Source organism: Emys orbicularis, chromosome 5, assembly GCF_028017835.1.
Source record: "Emys orbicularis isolate rEmyOrb1 chromosome 5, rEmyOrb1.hap1, whole genome shotgun sequence".
NCBI classification, from domain to species: Eukaryota; Metazoa; Chordata; order Testudines; family Emydidae; genus Emys; species Emys orbicularis.
This window is the reverse complement of record NC_088687.1, coordinates 97306985-97329892: the sequence shown is the minus strand read 5'-3', so window position 1 is coordinate 97329892 and position 22908 is coordinate 97306985.

The window sequence follows — 22908 nt, the reverse complement described above, 5'->3', positions numbered from 1 at the left end:
CTTCCTTTATCTTAGCTTCACTTAACCTTGGAAATTTTCCACGGAGGTACTTGAAAGCTGCTTGTGTTTTGTCAATGGCCTTGACAAAGTTCTTCATCAGACCCTTCTTGATGTGTAAGGGTGGTAACAAAATCTTCCTTGATTCAACAAGTGGTGGATGCTGAACACTTTTCCTCCCAGGCTCCAATGACTGTCGGAGTGGCCAATCTTTCTTGATGTAGTGGGAATCTCTTGCACGACTATCCCATTCGCAGAGAAAACAGCAGTACTTTGTGTATCCAGTCTGCAGACCAAGCAAGAGAGCAACAACCTTCAAATCGCCACAAAGCTGCCACTGATGTTGGTCATAGTTTATGCACCTCAAAAGTTGTTTCATGTTGTCATAGGTTTCCTTCATATGGACTGCATGACCAACTGGAATTGATGGCAAAACATTGCCATTATGCAGTAAAACAGGTTTAAGACTCTTCTTCGATAAATCAATGAACAGTCTCCACTCATCTGGATCGTGAACGATGTTGAGGGCTGCCATCACACCATCGATGTTGTTGCAGGCTACAAGATCACCTTCCATGAAGAAGAATGGGACAAGATCCTTTTGACGGTCACGGAACATGGAAACCCTAACATCACCTGCCAGGAGATTCCACTGCTGTAGTCTGGAGCCCAACAGCTCTGCCTTACTCTTGGGTAGTTCCAAATCCCTGACAAGGTCATTCAGTTCACCTTGTGTTATGAGGTGTGGTTCAGAGGAGGAGGATGGGAGAAAATGTGGGTCCTGTGACATTGATGGTTCAGGACCAGAAGTTTCATCCTCTTCCTCTTCCTCGTCTGACTCAAGTGAGAATGATTCTGGTGCAACAGGAACCGGCAGTCCTTCTCCGTGGGGTACTGGGCGTATAGCTGATGGAATGTTTGGATAATGCACAGTCCACTTTTTCTTCTTTGACACACCTTTCCCAACTGGAGGCACCATGCAGAAGTAACAATTGCTGGTATGATCTGTTGGCTCTCTCCAAATCATTGGCACTGCAAAAGGCATAGATTTCCTTTTCCTGTTCAACCACTGGCGAAGATTTATTGCACAAGTATTGCAGCATATGTGTGGGGCCCACCCCTTGTCCTGATCTCCAATTTTGCAGCCAAAATAAAGGTGATAGGCTTTCTTAACCATAGTGGTTATACTGCGCTTTTGTGATGCAAAAGTCACTTCACCATAACATAGCAGAAGTTATCTGCACTGTTCACACAAGTACGAGGCATCTCTGCTCACTTTGGCTAAACAGAAATGTGTCCCTTTGCAAAATCAAACACTGACAAATAAGAGAGCACGACACTGTATGATTTCTAGAGCTGATATAGGGCAATTTGTTCAGCAGAGTGATGTAAGCTTCGTTATGATTGCATCATCCATGACTTCTAGGAATAACATGATGCAATTCATATCATGTATGACGCAATACCAGCTTCAGATTGCATCATTCATTGTTTTGCCTAAAAAGCAAGTACTGTCCAAACCCAGTCATAGATTTATTCATAGATCCAGTCAAAGATGTATTTTAGTCATTTCTGGTTTAAATTGAGATCCCTTCCCTTTATAACTCACTTATCCTCCGCCATTCCCAAGTCAAGGGTCGTATATACTGACCCAATAGCATATCTTGAAAACTAGAGCCAATCAACAATTTTAAGCATCATTTTCATTCTCAGTGACCCAGAATTAGTAAAGTTTGACTACATTTATTTCAGAAGCATTTTGGCTGTAGAGCAGTGTATCCTATTGTTAATACATTTGTTTTATTTTTACTATAAACCAGTTCAGTGCTGTGTTTGATGGGAAGGGTATATTTACCCCAGTTAAGTTAATAAGCTGTGATGTGCTTTTGTGTCTTTAGAGGAATAAATGCACCTTATTATCTCACTGAACTGTCCAGGAGAGGGCTGGACATTCTAAAGCACATGGTTTTGGGGAAACTTGGGACTGGGAGTATGTTAGGGTCACCTTGCTAGTTGTAACCAAGTCTGGTGGAAGCCAGAGTGGGGCTATGAGGCTGTAGGCAGACTGCTGCGGTTCAGCTGCTGAACCAGGGCTGACAGCATAGCAGACAGACACTCAGGTGACCTGCATGCTTGTTGCTGACTGTGAATGTTCGAGGCAGGGAATTACAGAACCAAGGCATTTGCAGCACCCTGGGTTGCAGGGCAGGTGGTGACTCAACCCCTCAGTGGTCTGGATTGCCTACTGAACCCTGTGACAGGACCAAAAAATACAAACTCATTGGGAGAAACTAAGTTTTGGAAAACTAATTAGCCATGGAGTTAATCCGAGCATAGAAAATCTGAAACCTTGTAAGTAGTTACACCTGGGTTATTTGGAATACAATATGAATAATCTTAATAAATTGTATTTCACTTTAACTCATGTTATTGAGTTATCGACTTCAGCTAGTTCCATTAAGAGCAAAAACTCTTGACTCTTAATTTGAACCTAATTTGGTTTATTTTTCACTATTCAGCAAGCTGGAAGCACCAACATTACTGGCTATTTTGACATTTTATCCTAAAATGCTGAAGGAAATGTACAATCAATCACTGAGGAATTTTTCCATTTCCATGAGAAGTTAACTGCCAAAATTGTCTTGCACAATTGGAGAGCACTATTATTCATAGAATCATAGAATCGTAGAATATTAGGGTTGGAAGGGACCTCAGGAAATCATCTAGTCCAACCCCCTGCTCAAAGCAGGACCAATTGCCAACTAAATCACACTATTCTCTTATCCTCATGAAACCGCATTATTTGCAAGCCTGTGCCCATCTGCCTTCTTTCCAAAGTCAGTTTTAAATTGCTAGCCTGCTATTTAAACTATAGTGATCCTGCATGGCTCAGAGAATTAGCAATGGGATACAGAGCTTGTTTGCTCTTGGTCAGTGGCACAAATCCAGCTCCTGAATAAAACTAAAGTTGGTAGCATCTGAAAATTGTGGTATCTATTCTACACCGTACATTAAATGAGTCAGCAGATGAAGCCAAGTTCCTAGGGGGTGGATGTCATTACCTATTGCATCACAGGAACCACATTTGTGATTAGCTGCAATTGAAAGAAGTTCAAGATTAAATATTCATGGAAACTGAAGTACTTATTCTTCTCCTTCCTGGGCTGCTGTTATTAAAGATGGCATTTTATGGTGGGGCATATTGATGTGCATATTCTCCTGCCAATTCCCCAGCGGTTTTATTGATATATAGAAGATTCCCAGGCTGGGGAACTCACTTTTCACAGGCACTACATTAACTTTTACAAAAAGTTAAAAGATTTGCAGTGCCTCTAAGCACAGACCTTCATGGCAGATGAGTATTTGTCTTCTTTGTAAAGTGCTTTGATGGATGTGGTCAAAGCAAGAAACCAAGAAGATGATTTTTGCAGCAGCATTTTGAATGGATTTAAGAGCAAGATGACATTTTCCAAGACCAGAAAGGAGGAGATCGCAGCAGTCAATGTGAGAGGAGAGCCTGGGCCAGAATTTTAGTTATGTAGATAGAGAGAAAAGGTGGGATCTTAGAACATGAATATTTCAAAATCTATCCTAGGACTTCCATGTAACTGCTGTGAATACTTAGCCTTGTGAAAGGCATTTGACTTGGTACCACACACCATTCTGATTAAAAATTAGCCCTATATAGTACCAATGGAAAATGTTAAATGGATTAAGAACTAGCTGACCAACAGATCTCACAAAAGTTGTCAGATGAGGACCCACCATTGAATTGGGATGTTTCTAGTGGGATTCCATCCACTAGGACAGAAGTCTTCAATTTGTGGGGCATACCCCCCTTAAGGGAGTGCTGAGTATCATTCGGGGAGGTGCAGCTGGGCCCCAGACCAGCCCCCCCCCTCCGGGGGGGGGGAGCGCCACCCAGCTCTGCTCCTAGCCTCGGCTGCTGGCCCCACACCCAAGATCCTGGCCGTGGTCCCAGCCTAGGCCCCCTTACTTCTGTCCATGACCCCCCCTCCCGGAGCTGTATACAACATTAGTGCGGCTTATACTAGAATACAGCGTACAGTTCCAGTGTTGACTTTTTTTTAAAGAGGTTGAGAAATTGGAGAAGGTTCAGAAAAGAGCCATAAAAATTATGTGAAGGATGGAGAAAATGCCTGTTTAGTTTATCAAAAAGGTTCAGAAAAGAGCCACAAAAAATATTTGAAGGCTGAACATAAGAACGGCCGTACCGGGTCAGACCAAAGGTCCATCTAGCCCAGTATCGTGTCTACCGACAGTGGCCAATGCCAGGTGCCCCAGAGGGAGTGGACCTAACAGGCAATGATCAAGTGATCTCTCTCCTGCCATCCATCTCCACCCTCTGACAAACAGAGGCTAGGGACACCATTCCTTACCCATCCTGGCTAATAGCCATTAATGGACTTAACCACCATGAATTTATCCAGTTCTCTTTTAAACACTGTTATAGTCCTAGCCTTCACAACCTCCTCAGGTAAGGAGTTCCAAAAGTTGACTGTGCGCTGCGTGAAGAAGAACTTCCTTCTATTTGTTTTAAACCTGCTGCCTATTAATTTCATTTGGTGACCCCTAGTTCTTGTATTATGGGAATAAGTAAATAACTTTTCCTTATCCACTTTCTCCACATCACTCATGATTTTATATACCTCTATCATATCCCCCGTTAGTCTCCTCTTTTCCAAGCTGAAGAGTCCTAGCCTCTTTAATCTCTCCTCATAGGGACCCGTTCCAAACCCCTAATCATTTTAGTTGCCCTTTTCTGAACCTTTTCTAGTGCCAGTATATCTGTTTTGAGATGAGGAGACCACATCTGTACGCAGTATTCGAGATGTGGGCGTACCATTGATTTAAATAAGGGCAATAATATATTCTCAGTCTTATTCTCTATCCCCTTTTTAATGATTCCTAACATCCTGTTTGCTTTTTTGACTGCCTCTGCACACTGCGTGGACATCTTCAGAGAACTATCTACAATGACTCCAAGATCTTTTTCCTAACTTGTTGTAGCTAAATTAGCCCCCATCATATTGTATGTATAGTTGGGGTTATTTTTTCCAATGTGCATTACTTTACATTTATCCACATTAAATTTCATTTGCCATTTTGTTGCCCAATCACTTAGTTTTGTGAGATCTTTTTGAAGTTCGTCACAGTCTGCTTTGGTCTTAACTATCTTGAGCAGTTTAGTATCATCTGCAAACTTTGCCACCTCACTGTTTACCCCTTTCTCCAGATCATTTATGAATAAGTTGAATAGGATTGGTCCGAGGACTGACCCTTGAGGAACACCACTAGTTACCCTCTCCATTCTGAGAATTTACCATTAATTCCTACCCTTTGTTCCCTGTCTTTTAACCAGTTCTCAATCCATTAAAGGACCTTCCCTTTTATCCCATGACAGCTTAATTTACGTAAGAGCCTTTGGTGAGGGACCTTGTCAAAGGCTTTCTGGAAATCTAAGTACACTATCAGAGGGGTAGCCATGTTAGTCTGAATCTGTAAAAAGCAACAGAGGGTCTGTTAGTCTTAAAGGTGCCACAGGACCCTCTGTTGCTAAGTACACTATGTCCACTGGATCCCCCTTGTCCACATGTTTGTTGACCCCTTCAAAGAACTCTAATAGATTAGTAAGACACGATTTCCCTTTACAGAAACCATGTTGACTATTGCTCAACAGTTTATGTTTTTCTATGTGTCTGACAATTTTATTCTTAACTATTGTTTCGACTAATTTGCCCGGTACCGACGTTAGACTTACCGGTCTGTAATTGCCGGGATCACCTCTAGAGCCCTTTTTAAATATTGGTGTTACATTAGCTAACTTCCAGTCATTGGGTACAGAAGCCGATTTAAAGGACAGGTTACAAACCTTAGTTAATAGTTCTGCAACTTCACATTTGAGTTCTTTCAGAACTCTTGGGTGAATGCCATCTGGTCCTGGTGACTTCTTAATGTTAAGTTTATCAATTAATTCCAAAACCTCCTCTAGTGACACTGCAATCTGTGACAGTTCCTCAGATTTGTCACCTACAAAAGCCGGCTCAGGTTTGGGAATCTCCCTAACATCCTCAGCCGTGAAGACTGAAGCAAAGAATCCATTTAGTTTCTCCGCAATGACTTTATCGTCTTTAAGCGCTCCTTTTGTATCTCGATCATCAAGGGGCCCCACTGGTTGTTTAGCAGGCTTCCTGCTTCTGATGTACTTAAAAACCATTTTGTTTTTACCTTTGGAGTTTTTAGCTAGCCATTCTTCAAACTCCTCTTTGGCTTTTCTTATTACATTCTTGCACTTAATTTGGCAGTGTTTATGCTCCTTTCCATTTGCCTCACTAGGATTTGACTTCCACTTTTTAAAGGAAGTCTTTTTATCTCTCACTGCTTCTTTTACATGGTTGTTAAGCCACGGTGGCTCTTTTTAAATTTGGGGTATACATTGAAGTTGGGCCTCTATTATGGTGTCTTTAAAAAGCGCCCATGCAGCTTGCAGGGATTTCACTTTAGTCACTGTACTTTTTAACTTCTGTTTAACTAACCCCCTCATTTTTGCATAGTTCCCCCTTTTGAAATTAAATGCCACAGTGTTGGGCTGTTGAGATGTTCTTCCCACCACAGGGATGTTGAATGCTATTGTATTATGGTCACTATTTCCAAGCGGTCCTGTTATAGTTACCTCTTGGACCAGCTCCTGCGCTCCACTCAGGACTAAATCTAGAGTTGCCTCTCCCCTTGTGGGTTCCTGTACCAGCTGCTCCATAAAGCAGTCATTTAAAGTATCAAGACATTTTATCTCTGCATTTCGTCCTGAAGTGAAATGTTCCCAGTCAATATGGGGATAATTGAAATCCCCCACTATTATTGGGTTCTTAATTTTGATAGCCTTTCTAATTTCCCTTAGCATTTCATCATCACTATCACTGTACTGGTCAGGTGGTCTATAATAGATCCCTAATGTTATATTCTTATTAGAGCATGAAATTTCTATCCATAGAGATTCTATGGAACATGTGGATTCACTTAAGATTTTTACTTCATTTGATTCTACATTTTCTTTCACATATAGTGCCACTCCCCCTCCCGCCCCGAACGACCTGTTCTGTCCTTCCGATATATTTTGTACCCCAGAATGATTGTGTCCCATTGATTGCTCTCAGTCCACCAGGTTTCTGTGATGCCTATTATATCAATATCCTCCTTTATCACGAGGCACTCTAGTTCACCCATCTTATTATTTAGACTTCTAGCATTTGTGTACAAGCACTTTAAAAACTTGTCACGGTTTATTTGTCTGCCCTTTTCTGATGTGTCAGATTCTTTTTTATGTGAATGTTTATCATCTGATCTGGCCCTTACATTATCCTCCTCCATCCTCTGCTCCTGACTAGAACCTGGAGATTCTCTATCATTAGACTCTTCTCTAAGAGAAGTCTCTGTCCGATCCACATGCTCCTCTGCAGCAGTCGGCTTTCCCCCCCCCCATCTCCTAGTTTAAAAACTGCTCTACAACCTTTTTAATGTTAAGTGCCAGCAGTCTGATTCCACTTTGGTTTAGGTGGAGCCCATCTCTCCTGTATAGGCTCCCCCCATCCCAAAAGTTTCCCCAGTTCCTAATGAATGTAAACCTCTCCTCTCTACACCATCGTCTCATCCATGCATTGAGACTCTGAAGCTCTGCCTGTCTACCTGGCCCTGCGCGTGGAACTGGGAGCATTTCTGAGAATGCCACCATAGAGGTCCTGGATTTCAGTCTCTTCCCTAGCAGCCTAAATTTGGCCTCCAGGACATCTCTCCTACCCTTCCCTATGTCATTGGTACCTACATATACCACGACCACTGGCTCCTCCCCAGCACTACACATAATTCTGTCTAGATGCCTCGAGAGATCCGCAACCTTCGCACCAGGCAGACAAGTCACCATATAGTTCTCCCAGTCATCACAAACCCAGCTATCTATGTTTCTAATGATCGAATCTCCCATTACTAACACCTGCCTTTTCCTAGCAACTGGAGTTCCCGCCCCCAGAGAGGTACCCTCAGTGCGAGAGGTAACCCCAGCACCATCTGGAAGGAGGGTCCCAACTATGGGAAGGTTTCCCTCTGCTCCCGTTGACTGCTCTGCTTCCCTGGGCCTTGCATCCTCCTCAACAGTGCAGGGGCTGTCTGACCAGAGGTGGGACAATTCTACAGTGTCCCAGAAAGCCTCATCAACATACCTCTCTGCCTCTCTTAGCTCCTCCAGTTCCACTACCCTGGCCTCCAAAGTCCGTACGTGGTCTCTGAGGGCCAGGAGCTCCTTGCACCGAATGCACACATACGCCACCCGCCCACAGGGCAGGTAATCATACATGCTGCACTCAGTGCAATAAACTGGATAGCCCCCACTCTGCAGCTGGGCTTCTGCCTGCATTGTCTCCTAGTTAATGAAAGGGTTGTTTAAGCAAGAAGTTTTGAATGTAGTTTGGGTTATAGGTTTTAAGGGGAATAAAGGGAAACAGATAGAACCGGCAAGGGACCCCCGCTCCCTTCCCGCTCCCCTTCCAAACTCCCTTGCGAAACTCCCTGTTAGCAGCCCCTGTTCACTGAAGAAAATGTCTGTTTAGTTTATCAAAAAGACACAGATGAATGGATCACAGTGTATAAGTACATTCATAGGGAGAAAATACCAGGTATTAAAAGGTTCTTTAAATTTAGCACAGAAAGGCATAACAAGAACAAGCTGAACCCAGGCAAGTTAGAAATTAGGCACAATTTTTTTTTAAGCAGCGTGGGCAATTAAATACTGGAACAAACTACCAATGTAAGTGGTGGATTCTCCATCTCTTGCTGTCTTCAAATCAGTAGTGGATGCCTTTCTGCATGATATGCTTTAGTCAAAATGTAAAGCCTAGTCTGACCTCCTGTACATCACAAATGATCTAATGGTTCCTCACGGCCTTAAACTCTATTAATACATCTGGAGTTCAGTGAAGTTAGCAAAGAGCTGCTGAAGAGATGATCTCCAGTCCTTGGCCTGTTGGACTACTTCTGCTTGGGTTTAATTAATTCAAAACAGTGCTGAAAAGGAATCACAGATTCTGACTTGCTGAACTTCTGATGCTCAGCTAGAACTTTTTAAATGGAGGTAAATTGAAATGTTCTTCTACCCTGGAAGCCAGAGGTCTGATAAGACAAGGTCGGTTTTGAAATTACTGACAGTTATTGGGGATTTTACTACCATAAGCGACACAACCACTACTTTTGGATGCAAAGGACTCCAAGTGGCATCATATGTACAAGGTGCACATACCCCATAGACTGAAAAAGCAGTTAGCAGTTTTAAATGGGTCTCTTGAATCTGATATGTATGCTCTAAAGGAACTCACAAATACCTTTGTGAAAACTGTTGGTATGTTGGGTGACTTGGTAATGCACTTACAGTGACATCTGCACAATGCTGGATAAGCAATCGACATTTGTGACTTCTAGATTTGCAGTATCCTTTTAGTTTCACTAACACAATTGGAGTTTACTTAGCATTATTAATGTAGTTTGCAAAAAGGCTGACTATAGGCCAAATCCTACTTGCCTCGCTCACCTGAATGTTCCTACTGAAGCTAAAGGAAATGCTCTTGTAAGCAGGAGTTAGCCTGGCATGCTCTTCCTCATACAGAACTATTCCAGTCTGGGACATTCTTTGGGCTATATAAGGTCACGTGTGGAGATTGCTTTTGAGTTTGTGTGTTATGTCAATGGATATTTCTTTTGGGGTGAATTTATTCAGCATATCTGTAATAAGCAGGAAGAAGTTATGGATGGGGGCATTGAATAATTTAATATATATGCTGTCATGTCTAGGCAAAAGAGACCAATTAAGGCCACAGTAGCAGCTTTAAATCTGAATTTCTTTCCTTTTGTCAGTTTTTAAAATGCAACTATAACTCACTGGTGAGTGTTTCTGACAAGTCCCACTCGGTGTTGATATACTCAGGATACGAGTTGTTACAGCCTTTCTACAAAGCCTTTGCTTTGTAACTCAGAAGGTAGCAACTCCTGCTTTTAGAGCAGGAAGTCCCTTCAGTCCCTGCTGTGTCAACCAAGAGGCTAGCTGTCACACAACCTTAATGAGACAAGGTGGGTGAGGTAATATCTTTTATTGGACCAACTTCTGTTGATGGAAGAGACAAGCTTTCAAGCTTCAGGCTCTGAAAAAGAGCTCTGTGTAGCTCGAAAGCTTGTCTCTCCCACTAATAGAAGCTGTCCTGGGAACAACACGTCTACAACAACACTGCATACACCACCTTAACATTACTTAAAGTTCCTTTTTTTTTTTTTTTTTTAAATACAAAAATGGTTCAGTCATACAGAAAGTTAAAAAAAAAAAAAAAAACTCTTCAAGGTATGATTTCCAGAGCTTTGTACCTGAATGAAATTAAATCATTATAGTTCTTAAGGTAAAATATTCAGCCCCAGCAGCCTAAATTGGAGACTTATGTCCCTATTTAGCCAGCTACATGCTAGCAGCCTGATTTTCAGTGATGCTGAACATCAGAACTCTTATTGTACCTATTGCCTTCAGCACTTCTGAAAATCAGGTAATTTATTTAGGTGCCTAACTCTAGGTACTCAAATATACATAGATTAAAAGCTCTAAATTACTTGTTCTCTTCACATTTTTCATAAAAACTAAAACATTAATAATGCCAATGGAAATAATCAAAGTTCAAGAGCAATCAATAGTATTTTGTTTAGTGCTACTGATATTGTGCTGCAGAACAGTAAAGAACATTGACTTTTTTTTAAAAGGAACCAAAAAAAGGCGTTATTGTTCATGCACCAGGCACGTTTCAGTGTTTCTTTTTTTATAAAAATAATAAAAGACATCAGCCCACTGGATTGGCATTGCAGTGTCTGCCATATGGAATCAACATGATCTTGGCATGAAAACCAAGTTCAGAAACTTCTTGAGCTGTATTCTATCCATACTACTGTATGGTTGGAAAACATGGATGCTATATCACTCACACTGGGCAAAACTGGAGGCTTTCTATATAAAATGCCAACATTGAATAATGGGCATAAAGTGGAATGTCTTCATTCATAATGCAGATTTTTACAGTCATTCCAGTCTACAGACCACTGGGGCCATTGTCCGCAGCCGGTGTCTTACGCTTTTCAGACACGTCACCAGAATGCCACAAGATGTTCCAGTAAATGCTGTTCTCTGGGTGGAGGCAGCCCAGAGGTGGACACCCTATTATGTGGGTGCATAAAGTCTGTTCTGATGCTGGATTTTGGCCTGTCAAGCCCTTGCAGCTGCACAGGAATAGACCAAATGGCGAACGATTGCTATGGTTAACTGTTTGGCTAAGCCTAGAAGAAGAAGAAGAAGAAGAAGCCCATTTTTTGGTGACCCAGCCCCCAGATTTTTATACCCTATATAATATGAGAGTGCTGATATTTTTTAAAAAATTATTCACAGGATATTAAGTGTCCAGTTGAGTGGGTTAGCAGAACAATGACAAATGGAAAGGGACTAACTCCAACATTTCATTACTGAAATGCAACCATCAAAAAGACTTCTCCACTCACTCTTGGGGACTAACTAGTTTAATCTTTCTTTCAGCTCATAGTCATATAGTCATATCAATGACTTCAATGGTGACAGATGAAACATATACAACTAATTCCTGCAAGGCCCTGAGCACTTCTGCGAAGTGCTGAGCATCTTCAATTCCCACTGACTTCAGTCAGTCAGTATATGAGTCAGTTTTTCCCTTGCTGAAAGATCTATATAAATAGGGAGCAGACAAACCATATTTTATTATATAATATTTAATGTGTGTTTGAAAGGGCCAATCTGAAACTTTTTAAAAAAAATTGAGTGAATTAAAAAAAATAATCATATAATTTTAATATATTATATATGCCCCCCCACACACAAATTGTGTACACACAAATTCACATATAAGTAAATTTGAGTTACAATACAAAGAACCTGGAATTTTTAAAAATTGAGTGAATTTTAAAAAATATAAAGTTTCAGATTGGCCCTTTCGAATTGAATACACTGAGCACTACAGTAACAGCCTCTTAACATCTAGCACTGAAGAGGTCAATGAATAGGATGTACAATACAATACAATATCCCTTGGTTTAAAGTGACAGTTGAAGAGGGAAAAAATTGTTAAATATTATTTCATTAAAGTATATTACAAGCAGCAAAACAGCTTGAATATGATTCTCTAAGTAAGGCAGTGAAAATGGGTTTAAAGAACCGTAATTTGAATTATAACATAGCAGTCTTCTATCAGCAATAATATTACAATTATACAAGTCAAACGATTTCTTAATATCATTATTAGCATTTCTTTGCAATACTAGGCTATAGCAAATGTGTCTCCTAATACTATAATGGTAAGGCTGCTGTTCTAAATATAGAATTCCACAGAGGACAACATAGATAATGTAAATAAAGTATTTAGTTGGTATTGAGGCTAATCTAAGTTAGAACCATCATATAACAAAACTACAAGTGCACTGGTCCAATAAAAACCTTTGCATAAAGTCAGTTTTGTTTGCGGGGGGAAGACTGCAGAGACAAAGGAGTTTCACCACCCAAGTTTGGGATGTAGTATGTACATTGACACTGCTGAACCCCTCGCAGCTCCTGTTCTGATGCTTTTAAAAACAAACAATCATAAGCCTAGAGATGCCCTCTTGAATTGTGAGTTAGTATGTGCAAGATAAAAAAACCCAATGCCTAACTCATTACTACAGTAAAACCATTAATGTGATGATAGTTAAGACTGCAACAATGTTCCTATTTTACAAAGCAACTCCCATAATCTCCTTATGAATATGTAATTGTGTAGCACATAAAATGGAAAAACTATAGAAACACTTGTATCATATCAGTCTTACAGACATTTTCATCCTAGAGAATTAACATTCCTTCCCCGCTAACATATAAAACCATAGGTGGCTGATGCACAGTATTAAAAATGTAACATCCTAACACATTAGTAATTCAGTTGCAATTGATCTGCAAGAATGAAAGTGTGAGGTGAAAACACCAAACAGAGCTCTAGTTGTAGCCACGGGGGGGAGAGGGGGAAGCAGGGCAGGGTAAGAAGGAACTGAGGGAGTTGGGAGCTGCTGCTCTTCCATAGCCGGGGAGGGGCTAAAATTATCAGTACTGCTAGGCAAAGTTCTCTGGCTCCAGTGCACTGGATGTGCACACACCTAAGTTGAATATACAGCTGAATCTACTCAAAGAAGAACTCTCCATTTGGACCATAAAACCAATACTTTTTCTCTCTTCCGGTCACCTCCCTCCACATACAAATGTTGAATGTTATATGCAAAATTTTCACCATCAATTCCAACGTTGATATGTATGTTTTTAGGTAAATCAGTAATACACATTATCTACTATTTTTCATGCCAATAAATCTTAGGTAATGATATTTTTAAATTGAAGGTTATGGTTATTCAGGTTTATAGTCCTAGGGTTACACTACACTACACAATAAATGTATGCAAGCCTTACTTTGTTAGATGAGAGTTTTACATGGTTCGAGTAGCTGCAGCTGAATATTAATAACCGATTTAGGTTCCTGGAAGGCCCCAAAGTTGTAAATAAGTAAATAGCAAGAGGGGGAAGTGTTCAACAGAGAATTTTTTAATCCTATGCCCTTTCAAACATTAGATCAACATTTCAATAGGCTAAGGTAATTTACACTGGAGTAATAAACCAAAGGGTATCACAGCTAAAAACCTAAATGGCTACTTTGCATGCAAAGTTTGCAAAGTGATCTAGATCCCCAGTTGTTGAGTGCTGCGTGGATACATACTGCGCATAGGTGGCTTTATGCTACCTTTCCTGTGGCTGGCTGTTCCCAAGAAGTCCCTGTGCTGCCCAGAATATCACTGTAGTGCACTGCACCCTGACTTTTCCCTGACATACACCCAGCTCACCCTGGAACAGACCTGTGCTGTGAGGGGCCAGGGAGCAGATGTAGCCCTTTAAAAAAAAATCCTCAGCTGTTGCCTTAAGACAGCTTTAAATCCCCTTGTGCCACTTTCTTGCTGCAAAGGGGACTTAAGAAAAGCCAAGCACCTGCCCATTCTCTTTAAAAATATGAAAATAAGAAAGGAGATGCAGCTTCCATTCCTTCCAGAAATAGCTATCCCATTCTGAATCGCCCGGTAACTAATCTATAATGGATAGCTTTCTACCACTTCAGAAGGCTTCAGAGCATGTACAGTACCAATTCAGACTTCTTAAGGATCGATCTTTCTGCTATAAACAAGGAAAAGGAAGAGCTGAGCTGCAATAAATCTTTTTGATTTGTCACTAGCTTTAAAACTATCAAAAAGTCTCAGTTTGAAATTCACAAATTGGGATAGTACCCATGGATAATTATTGTGTTGCTTGCTATAAGACAACCAGATGTCAAACTGAAAAGGGTCACAACATCAGGCATATGGCATCTACAAATGCAAGACATCAACAGGGAGGAGTGGTGAACTGTAGCGGCAAGGGTGCAACTCATCATTAAGTAGCAAGGTGCTGCCTAATTGAAATTTTTGAGGCATAAAATGAGTCATGCTTCATGTCTTGGAATTCTGTGAAATCTTCAAAGGAAGAATCCTCTTTCAGAATGGGCAAGAGAGCTAGCAGGCCATCTCTGAGTCAGAGAGCATTCAGCATGCAATGACCTCAACATGTAAAGGATGTCAAGAAGCAGAGTTCTCTTTTAAGCTCTCCACAGTTTCAGCTGGAAAAAAGACAACAAGAGTTTGACTGTAACAAGGGACTTAGTTTATTTTTGCACCATCTAGAGAGCTCATCTTTTTAAAACACTATTAAGTGTTATGGCTATACCCAACCTATACAAAGGTATTCCAATGTGCTGACAGTGCAACCAAACTCCTCCTAATTTGTCCATAGAACTTTCTCATGGAGATACTACTTCTCAACCTACACTGCTGTGTGTCATTGGTGCATGCTGGCAGGTAGATGGTGATTTCCACCCAAGTGGTTAATGGCTACACTTCAGCGACAAGTCATGTTTTTCTGAATATAAAGGCCCCGATCCTACAAACACTTATGTTTAAATGTATTCACTTGGCTATAATTTAACTACTTACACTGAGTAAAATTACACAAGTGGACGTATGACTATTTGTAGGAACAAAGGCCCAGTTCACTTATAGAGGGCTTTGGATTCTTACAGGTGTAAGGGACTTTAATACAGTTAATTTTATTTCTATAATAGCAATAAAATTGACAGTTTTGTCATCCATTCTCTTTCTAATGTTGTTCCTAAACATACACAATATGGAGTATGGTATTGTACTTAGGAATGACAAAACCTCGCCTTATACATTTGGCTGCAACATCAGGATCTTGGACACACAGGACTGATGTAGTTTAAGCAGGCTGAAACTTTATTACTTAATTCATCTGGGAATTATCTTGTACAGTCCAGGTCATGATTCTTTTCTCACTCATTTCCACCTATTTGGGAGAACTGCTGCTAGCCCTCCACCCCTCATCCCAGCCCATTGCTGGAACCTCACCACTCTCCCCCCATCTAAGGGCTAAAGGGCTGGGGAAAAGGGGGGTATCTCCTTTTTGTACCAGATGTTAAGAGCCTCAATCCCATTCCCCAGCTTCTTTAGAGGATGCCTTCCTGTAAGTCAGCTTCCAACTTTGTTTTATCAGACAACCAGATTCCCTGTGTAACGACTATCTACAATGGACATCTGCCACCAGGAGATGCCAGCAATTACCTGGGCAGACTCCCCCCTCATCCTCAGCCAGGTTCCCAGATAGTTAACAATGGCTTGCATCAGCCCCTAGCTCAGGTGATGGCACCTCTCTCAACATGAAGGAGGGAAGGACCCCTTAAAGGAGCCACAACCCCTATTCCTGCTTGATCAAAGTCTTTCCCACCCCTTGACTTTGAGGTCATGAGTTTTGCAGAACCTCCACCAGAAGAGGGCAGATTGCCAGAAATGACATGAAACTGGAGATCAGAGGTCAGTCCTCCAATTTATATAGAGAAGCAAATATTTCAGTAGTAGCTCCCCATTTGAAATAAGAAGCTTAAAACAGCTGCTATATTAGCTAGTAAACTGGATGGTGTAATCTGTATATCCTCATTGTGCAGTAACTGAAAATAAATACAAACTTCTCTATCAGTAGCCAATGTAAAATAGCTAATATCCTTTCTCACATTCTTATTTTTTTAAACTTAATGTACATCGAGTGCAGTTCTTAGGCCCCTATTATTCATTCCTTTCTATTCCTCTGCTTTTCAAAGAGTTCTTCAATATCATGATGTCCCCTCACCCACAACAGCTATAAGACAGTATGTTTTAAGCTTGCAGACCTTTCCCTTGATGGTGAGCAACTATGAAATCTGTTTCCATATTGCAGAGACTACTACTACAATAAACTCCTCACACTATATTTATTGGCTTCTTGCATAACCAACATAAAACTGTGTTGACTTTGTTTCTTCAAAAGGTGTGCATAAGCTTTGTGTTGTCACTTCTGCAGAGGGATCATCTTCCCCATCGGTCTATAAAATACCATGGGGCAACTATGCCATGGCATTGAAATCAATGGCAGCATACCACAGATAAAGCTGGCCCCTTTAGCTACTAACTGGAAACAAGACAAAAAGTAAAAGAAGCTGTATTTAAAAAGGCACCTGCCTATTTCTCCAGGCAAAATTGAAACTTCTGATCAGAAACGGAAACCTTCTGAGTTATTTCAGCCTTCTTTCATTTTTCACAGAGTACACAACCTTTGATTATCAGCTGTTTTTTTCTTCTTAATTTAATGTGTTCTTATCACACAGCCAGTCATGTTGGCCTAAAAATTCTAAGTTCTGAAACTACGTGGTCCTAACAGTTAACCATTCACTTACCATAATCAAAATTCACTGTATTAAAATAAAAAAGTGACAGTATTTTGATTTTTTACATTCCTGCCTGAAATATTAAACCACCAGTAGCCAAGCTCAAATACTGTCCCATTAACCCACACTGTCTCACCGTCATTCCTAACAGTATTCCCTGAACATGACGGTGAAAGAATTGCTGAGGCTGATGACATCACTAAAGGGGGGTGGAGCCTCTGTCGGGCAGGTCAATAAAGGAGACAGTTGGAGAGTGGATTTTGAGAGAGGGAGCTCAGGGAATGGTGGCAGGGTAGTCACAGGGAACCGCAAGTTGGAGGGGCAGATGGAAAGTCTGGCTACATTTGCTTGGAGAAGGGGGATAACTGAAGGAGAGTTAGTAGAGCTCTGAGGATGGGGCCTGAAGAGAACTCAACATGGTGTGCCGAGCCCCAGAGGCTTCCCACAGAGGTTGATCATGGTGAGCTTTGTAGGAGAGAGATTCCTCAGAGAAAGTGAGGGCCTCTCAAAGCCATCCCAGTAACCCAGCAGCAGGGATTAGTGCTCAGAAGTTACATGGAACACAGACAGGTCACAGCACACTAGGTGTGTATATTTGTACATAATTAAGAAGTTCAAGATTGACTGATGTGGACAGGGTAAGAAGAGTGTTTTCTGTGTATAAAACTATTTCTTTACTGCTTCCGGCTCCTTGTTAGATTGTACTTGTTCTTGATGTAATAAATAAGATTGTTTTCAGTAACCTAAAACTAAACCTGATATGTGTACTAAGTTATTTAGACACCTGACTGCTGCATCTTAAAGTGACGGTACATTATAATTACCACAAGAGTATATCTCTGGGTTTTCCAGTTCCTGGTGAGAAAGGGTTTTAACCTTTTATTTCTAAAAGAGACAAGGAGTGAATACTGGGTGGAGGCAACAATGGCACCAAATAGAGAGTCACCCAGCAAAAGAGTGTGAGTGTGTGTGTGTACATATATGTGTCAGCTGTTCATCAGGGAAGCAGATCATCTCAACGACTTATCGAGTTCCTCACATCAACCATCAAGCAACTGACATTTATAGATTGTATACTCTGGCAGGGACTGCCATTTTGTTTGTACAGCACTGTGCACAATGGGATCCTGGTTCATGACTGGGACTCCTAGGCAATGCATTAAAACAAGTAATGCAGAAGTGGAGCCTAAGGCCACCAACATAAGTGAAGCTTCACAATTATTAGAGCAAGCTAGCCACTTGGATTAAGTTGCAGCATTCTGGGGCCTGTAAACTCACGGTCTACTTTTCTGTATTAAGCAGAGGATGGCTCCAACATGTTCAATTTATTGCAAATTAATAAAGTCTCCTTAAAAGGTCACAGCATGGCCCTTACATGGGCAAGTTTAGCGTATTTTTGTTTGTTTTTAATGGAGTTATATTTTGGAATGTGACTCTCTTAAAATAGTATTGTAGGGATCCACATTTATTGTTGCATAATGACTTCTGAATCACATTTTCTCAATAGGAACACATTTTCCCCCTTTCTGGCAACCATGTAAATTCACCCTAAAGAAATAGGTCACTGCATCACTGTGCACATGGGAAGGTCCCCAGGGAGACATCGAGAAGATGCTGGAGTGGATAGATTGCTGGTATGGTAATTCTTGTGTTCCCCTTTCCCCATCATATGGATGAGGAAACTGAGACAGAAATAAAGTGAATTACAGACCAACACTACAGTGGAAGTTGTGGACAGTCACAGCAACAGCACTCAGATAGCACAGACTTGTTCCATTAGCCACAAAATCATCACTCCTCCCTTGTGACTCAGTCATCTCATCCACTATGCATGTGCAACTCCCATTTCCTTTTTAGCAATGTTTAGAAATACTCAGTTGAAAATAATTGTAGGCTTATTATCGATAATTAACCTACCAATACAGTTTTTCTATGAAAGACGTGTCATTCCATTGTCTTACAAGTACTCTGAAAATTTTCTGGAATGAGAAAAAAAACAATGCCTAGATACTCTGATGGGTACATTAAAAATGTGATAGCTCAGAAATCATGTCAAGATTATTTAATTTATTATGAAAATTAAATGTTTATTCTGTTTGATTGACTACTCACATGATATCACATTGTAGAACCAGGATATGGGTAAGGAAGACATTTTGAATACAATTAATGCTTGCTGGTCTTTTGGAAATGCCTCTTTAGAAAACCCCAAGTCTATACAATGGTGACTTAATACATAATGTATTTCAGCCTAAGATTTTGGTTAAGGTCAGAGACAATTAGAATCCCATAGAATAAAAGATATTTTAAGACAAGTAATACTGTAACTCATGGCAGTAAGTTTCCATTAGGCTAAGTGAATGGAAGATTCATCTCGTCAAAGTGCTCACTCTTTTATGCCATTAGCACTCATATACAGTATAAGACCATGCAGCATAATTGTTGCAGAGCAGTCTCTGACTACACATCATTACATAGCAGGAACTGGTTACATTTTTTTCATCAAAAAGGTTTTAGATAAGAAAATGGTGATTTTTTTAAATCAAGGCTAAAAAATTGTTGTGGAAAATGGCTGTTTTTGACAATTTTTTAAACAACCTAAAGCTTTGGATTTTTGGCTGGAAAACTGGAAAAATACTGTGAAAAGCTGAATAAAATGTGTTTTGTTTCTTTTGAATTTTTTTATGAAAACACCATTTTCTGACCAGCTAGCATGGTTTGTATTCTCCTTATTTTTAACCTATGCAAACCATTTGTTGATAGCTCAAGCCATAGTATGAAAAGTCAAATATAGTTTATGGTTCTGGATTCTTGATTGCAGAATTTCTGAACAATTTTGAATAACTTTGGCCCAGATCCACAAGAGAACTTAGATTAGGGTGACCAGATATCCCAATTTTCCCAATATTCTGGACTTTTTCTTATATAGGAGCCTATTACCCCAGACCCCCATCCCGATTTTTCACACTTACTATCTGGTCACCCTAACTTAGATGCCACTGAGATCCTCAAAACCCCACTCAGCTGCAACTTAACTCTGGAGGTGCCTAAAATCCCTCAGCACCTAAATTTACTGTAAAAGTCCCCTAGATGCCCAAGTTTCTGCCTCTGGACATGTGCACTGCTGCCTCTAGCCAGCAGCTACTGGACACCTACTTCAACCTAAGCCTCAGTGTGATCCACAAACCAGGTGAATATTGGGCAGGGTGGGGGAGGGAAAGTCTCCCTTGCAAGGCCCACTCCAGCAGCCTCCCTTACAGCCCATAGTCTAGTGGTTAAGGTACTTACCCATTCTCACTTAGTTTCTGGTCTAATGCACATTTAAATTCTTTATAAAGTAGAACAGTTTCAAGCAGAGAGATTGAAAGAGACCCAAACCAGAGTATCTCATAGCCCAGTAGTTACCTCAGAATTAGTTTATTTAGTGGTTGAGTAGGAGTTCACTCAGCTCTACTGCTGTCCTCTGAAGCACTCTCTCTCTCCAGCCAAAGAGCCACCTCTGCATCATTTCCCATTGCAAACTCTTCCCAGTAATAAAAGATCCTCTGTGGAAGGGAACCAGTAGAAGACAAGATGCTTGCACAGACTCCTTACCCCTGGGGGCATGCTTCTTGCCAAAAGGTACAAGCACTTTTCCCCTTCTCTCAACTCAGTTCCATTACCCAACCAATTCTAAGTTTTAGTACAGTTATGGTGGCTTCCAAAATAAAACTGGAAAAATTCTGGGTAAATCGCTTATGCAGATGAAGTAGCTCTGCGGTCATTCTTCCCTCTGTTCACCAACAATGAGCTCTTTACTTTCTAGAGCTTCAGCCCACTGCTTATGTTGTATAAACTTTTAAGACAGCAGCCCAGTGTATTTATAGCATTAAATGAGATTTAGGATCACACTTAGTGGAGGTGAAAGAGGTTGTGGAGATGACAGCAATTCAAGGGGTTCAGGTTCTTCCTGTTTGCTGAGTGAAAGCAACGTGCAGCATACAATATTCCTAAATGTGAACTTGGAAACTAAGCAGCTCTTTCAGTGCTTTGAAATTTGCTCTGTATGATAAGGATAACCAACCTATAATATTCATGAACTTATCTGTGTTTCCAACAGGATGAGAAAGAGAGAGAGCAGCAGATCCCATAAGATATAGAGTGGCCACTTGTCCCATAAGAGGAATGGACCTATCAAATGGCCCTGAAACAAATTAGTAAAGGGGGAAAGTTGACTGACTGACTCCCGAAGAACCAGAGGGGGAAATAGACGCTCAGCTGGCCACCCCTTGAAGGTGAAGGAGGGAGGTTGTTGGGCTCCACTCATCTCCTCTCTTCAGTCTTCTACTCAACTCAGGAAAAGATGCAAAGAGGGAAATACCTCGGTCTGTTGGGGACAATGGAGTGAGTCACAACCCACAGGGCCTGTTGGGAGGAGGGTGAAAGTGAAGGATGATGAAAGGCAAATCATTTTCTTCTGGCATTATATATCCCCTGGATTCATATATCAGAGATTACATAATACAGCTTCTATAGGACTTTCAACTCAGTTGACAAACTGAACCATTAATAAATGAACCTTCAAATTTAATGGTGTGTCCATCAAAGAGTAAAATGTGACATTTTATGTTCTGTGCTAAAAGACACATGCATTATGCAAAAAGGGCGTGAAATGACCCTCCTAAAATGCCTGAAATGTTGAGAGAGACTATCCAATTTCTCCAAGGTTGAATTAATTCTGAGTGGTCCAACAGTTCTCTAACAGCAAAGATGTACTGTAGCAGAGGTTAATCTGACTAATGTGCTTCTTTCCTGGGCATTGCTCAACCTTGGGGAGAAGTGATAAAGGTCAAAGTACATGTTTTAAAATACTTTTTCCCCACAAGAAGCCAGAATAGTTCATCTTAGTTAAGGATAATAAAAAAAATCACTCCCCCTCCCCATTATTATGACATGATTTGGGAATAAGTGATAAAATATTCATTACAGAAATATAACTAGAAAAGCCCTATGCAACAGTATGAGATGCATCCCTCTTAGGTGAACAAAAGTCAAGAACTGTTGACTTCAGTGGGACTTTGTGAGAGTGAAAGGGACCACCCATGTGGAACCAGTTGCAGGAGTGTAGCCATAAATTGGAAAAGCCCCCTGTGAGAAGGTGGTACATATAGTTATCTGCCCTCATAATCCTGATCTGTTATGAGTTATAGCTGATTATTTAATGCTCATGAATTAATATAGTTGCAAGAGCATCTAGAATTTAGTTAACTGGTTCTCTGTTTAAAGAAAGCATGAGTGGTCTTTTGTTTGTGCATTTGAATTAATCTCTCAGCTTTTTTAGCTTTCCCCCAAAAAACAAAAAAGTGACCTTCAATACATTCTTTTTTTAAAAAATAAAATAAAATAATACTCTTGTCAGAATACTTGGAAAATATTTTCATGAAATCAGAAATTATGGGCCCAATCCTGTATGCATTGCGTGCAAAATGCCCAGCATTGAATGAGCAAGGAGGAAAGCAAAACTGTGCCCAAACTAACTAAGAAATGCAACATGACCAAAATACACTAGAAAACAAACTAGATGTTATGGCTCGCCCTGTGAAGAGGAGTAGCCTGTTTTACCCAGAAAAGAAAAACCATTAAGAGTAATCTATTTCCCAGGGTCAATTCCTGACATTACTGATGGATTTTTTTTTAAACACAAAGAGATCCCATAATCTCACAGCAATAAGCACCTAGTCTTATTATCTACATAATAAAGAGCATAAAAAACAAACATCAGTGCAATGCTTTGTTTCAATTCAATCCTTCAATATTCAGCACTTCATTTTGTTGGTTAGCAAAGCTTGCTTGTATAGTCTCAGAAACAATATTTATATATAGTGAACCCTTAGCCTACAGACCACTTTTCAATCCCAATATCATAGGACTATGTAAATCACACCTCTCTGTATTGGCAATGGCCATTAGATACCAGGAGGAGGATTACCCCCTCACT